This window comes from Cebus imitator, unplaced genomic scaffold (genome assembly GCF_001604975.1).
Source record: "Cebus imitator isolate Cc_AM_T3 unplaced genomic scaffold, Cebus_imitator-1.0 Scaffold34, whole genome shotgun sequence".
NCBI classification, from domain to species: domain Eukaryota; kingdom Metazoa; phylum Chordata; class Mammalia; order Primates; family Cebidae; genus Cebus; species Cebus imitator.
The window spans coordinates 8,619,333-8,623,533 of NW_016107349.1; the positions used below are offsets into that span (position 1 = coordinate 8,619,333).

At 38.4% G+C, this 4,201-nt stretch overlaps 1 non-coding gene across 1 annotated transcript; it reads left to right on the top strand.

Moving 5' to 3' along the window:
- The first annotated feature begins 216 nt into the window (after positions 1 to 216).
- LOC119470567 lies at positions 217 to 356 on the top strand. Its single transcript, XR_005199481.1, has one exon. It is a non-coding gene; the product is annotated as a U4 spliceosomal RNA (small nuclear RNA).
- The last annotated feature ends 3,845 nt before the right edge of the window (positions 357 to 4,201 follow it).

The window sequence follows — 4,201 nt, forward strand, 5'->3', positions numbered from 1 at the left end:
TTAAATTGATGTGATCTCCACAATCATCCCATAAAATATCTGCTCTCAATATCATCCTCATCTTCATTTTGAATGTGGTGTGGAAAATGCTGTGGTGGCCTCCAAGTACACAACCAGGCAGACTGTTCCCGAGGCCCTGGAACTGAAAGGCTCATAGGCCAGATTAAGATGGTCAAATCAGTTAGTTTGTTAAACCAATTTAAAACATACAGTCTGAGCTTTGTGCAGTGACAATATGGTAGCCAATCAGGTTTATCCTAGGTGCAGTTATTGCTAATTGAAAACTTTTCCAGTAGCCTGCCATGACAACTTGCAAGATAGTCAGCACTGGCAATTTTTGACAGTCACTATGGAGACTGATTTTTTTTTTTTTTTTTTTTTTTAGAAAAAAGTGGGAAGAAAGGAGAAAGAGATTGGGTGGATGAATACATTAAATCAGGCAGGTGAAAGGACCACACTACTGTGGGTCACTCAATGTTCATATGTTCTTCCTCTCTCTCTGCCTCATCTGCCTTCTCCAAAGATGGCATGGTTACAAGAACCAGAGTGTAGGCAAGAACATTCAGAGATGGAAGGTTCATGGTGCCAATCTATGCTTGCTCTATCAAAAAGATAGAGGTTGCCGGGGGCTGTGGCTCACACCTGTAATTCCAATATTTTGGAATATTGAAGCAGGCAGATTGCTTGAGCCCCAGGAGTTCAAGAACAGCCTGAGCAACATGGTGAGACCACATCTCTACAAATACTTAAAAAAAGAAATTAGCCGGGCACGATAATGCGTCCTGTACTCCCAGCTACCTGGGAGGATGAGGTGGGAGGATTATTTGAGCCCTGGAGGTTGAGGCTGCAGTGAGCATGAAATGAGCCATGATCGTGCCACTGTACTCCAGCCTGGGCGACACAGAAAGATCCTGTCCGCAATAAATAAAAATAATAAAAAGAGGTAAGTATGTGTGGCTACACCTATAGCTCAGCGATGACCTGATGAGTAGTATACATTGTAAGCACGAAACAAGTTGGTTAGAATGGATGATACCAATGGGTGGTCAGTTTGAGGGAGACAAGGCTGATCCATGATTTATGAATATTTAAGGTTTATTTTTCTTTCTGTCTCTATCTACAAGTAACTCTCCTGTTTTGTCCTTTTAATGTATGTTTAAGAAGTAAATGTCTATTCCATGTTTAACATGTTTCATGGGTTAATGACGTACTTATTATCTGTATTTAACATATGAGTCAACGTAACATAAACTTACTGATAAGTTTCATCTATCCCATTTGTTTTCCTGTTCTTTAGGGAAGAATAGAAAATTCTCAAATAATACAGCAAATGCATGTTACATTATGAATGAAAAATCTGAGGCACAATGCCAGTAAGTCACTTCCACAAAGTCCCCACAATTAAGGGCATGGAAAGGTCAAGTTTCAAATATAACACATCTGGCTCCAGAGCCCATTTTTTTTTCTTTTTTTTTTTTTTTTAGTGACAGGGTCTTGCTTTGCTGCCAGGCTGGAGTGCAATGGCATGATCATGGCTCACTGCAGCCTTGACTTACTGGGCTCAAGGTTCAAGTGATCCTCCTTGCCTTTGACCTCCCGAAGTGCTGAGATTATAGGCCTGAGCCACCATGCCCGGCCTCAGAGCCTACTTCTTAATCACCATCCTAAACTGATTCCTAATTTGCCTGAGAAAACACAGCTGCTAGGTCTAACCTTAAGTCCATTCTCTTCGTGCTAATTAATCTTTGTGTATAAGTACTTTGGGCCTGGAGATTTGACTTATTCATCTCTGCATTCTAATCACTGAGCACAGAACCTGGGCAAATACTTGTTGACCAAGAGAATATCTCATTTTATACCTTTTGTTTTTCTTTTGGGTTATGTTAAATGGGCAGAATAATTCCAATTTAACATTTAAGAAAATTTAAACTTTAGCATTTAAATTACCTTAGGTATTTGATTTAAAACTGATTAACCTAAAGAAATATCTAGTTGCTAGAGAGTAAAAGATAAGGATCTATGAACTGAGATCTAGCATCGATTGTGAAACTGACCCTTTTAAAGGGTTTGTTTCTCTGTGCTTCACTTTCTCTAGAAGGAAAATTGTCCTAGTAACTCTTATCTACGCCCTTCACCAGGAAATGTTATAGTCTCTATTCTTCCTATTACTAGCATATCTTTTTTTAAAAAAAAGATTTCTGCTTTATCAGTTAGATATTATTAAAAATGTAAATCTGTTTATAAATTCATAAAATCAATGAACCATAAACATATTTACATGATATTAAAATGACATATTTTATATCCTTTTAAAGACACATTTCATGCTACATTTGGACTTGTTTTAACGTCCTGCAATTTGCTAAATATGCTACAATTTTCATTTATTTGACTGTTGTGAGAGAAAAAATTAGCCTTCTGAATGAAGTTAACATACGTCATATGCTAGTAAAATATTTTAATGCATCATTTGATCCACATTTATTTATATGTTTATTGGCATGTTTATTTCCCCACTTACAAAAATGTTTTTCTCTGTAGGAAGTTGGCAATAATCTCAATAGATACAAGACTAGAGCTCACCATAATGGGTGATTAATCCTGGCTACCCATCAGAATCACCTGGGATAGTTAAAGAAAAAAACTGATGCCCCAGTACTACCTCAAAAATTTCAGTATTTCTAGGGATGGAATTGGGACATTAAGAACTTCCCAGATATTCTAGTGTAATCTCCCTGAAAGTCTGAATGAAGCAGCCCATGGTTTCTGAGTGTTAAGTTTTTAAGAACACACATGCTGATAATTGACAATTGGGCTCAATATTTCACAGGGTCTTTTTGTTTTCTGGTACAGTGTAAGCAGATTACTATGTAAGTGATTTTCAACCTGACTCCATATAGTCAGATGTTCTAAATAAACATTTTTAAAGAATAGTTTTAGATTTACAGAAAAGTCACAAACATAGTAGACAGTTCCCATATACCCAGTTTCTCTCTTGTATAAGATGTTGGCACATTTGTTTTTATGTAAGATGGTACATTTGTTACAACTAAGGAACCAACACCAGTACATTACTATTAATTAAACCCCACAGTTTATTTGGATTTCAGTAGCTATCTTCTAATATTATTTCTCTTTTATTTTATTTTAGTTTATTTATTTATTTTTTAAAGACAGGGTTTCACCATGTTGGTCAGGCTGGTCTTGAACTCCTGACCTCAGGTGATCCGCCTGCCTTGGCCTCCAAAGTGCTTGGATTACAGGCGTGAGCCACCACGCCTGGCCTCTAATATTATCTCTTTAGTCCAGGATCTCACTTAGGGTACCACATAACATTTAGTTATCATGTCTCCTTCACCTCCTCTGATCTGTGACAGTTTTTTAGACATTCCTTGTTTATGATGACCTTGACAGTTTTGAAGAGTGCTGGTCAGGTATTTTGTAGAATATTTGGAGAAATTACTCTGCACAAGTAAACACTTGCCAAACAGCAAGTGCCAGGAGACGGTGTTTCACAAAGCTCTTTTTACAAATTATTTTTTTGCACACATAATCTAGTTTGGTAAAACTGTCACCGATTTACAATCCAGAATCACCATGAAAGTCGAATTAACAAATGTATTAGCAGCCTGTAGTCAACCAGATTGCAGGTCCAGCTCCCTAACTCAATGCAAGTTTAATAACTCTTCTCTGAGTCTATGTCAGTTTCTCATCTGTAAAATGAGAAAAGCAAGGCCCTTGCAATTCAGACGTTGAGATTGGTAGGAAGGACTCGAGAAATAGAGTGGAGAGTTTCAGTATTTAGGGCTTTAGGTCTTGATGGGTGGGATAGTACTGTAGAAGCTGCTCACTTGTTTGTGTTTGTAGAATCGGAAGGTAAAGCGAGAGGGACAAAAACAAGCGAAAGGAAAAAGTAGGACAGACAGCGTACACAGGATCAACTCTACAGACTTTTCAGGACCTGCGGGGCGAGCCGCGCATTCGGTTGCTAGGCAACTGCGCCTCCTGGGAGATTGGAGGACCCCAGGGCAGGTGTCTAAGTTACTACCTTTTTGTTTAGCCGCGGTGCCTGCTTCTCAAAGTTAATGAAACCTGTAGCCTTTAAAAGTAGACCTTTTTTTTGCAACCAAAGTTTAGGCACGTTCTGCTGTAGCTGAGTTCTGCTCGAGGTGGTTTTTCTTTTTCCTGTTCTCAGGCGCGC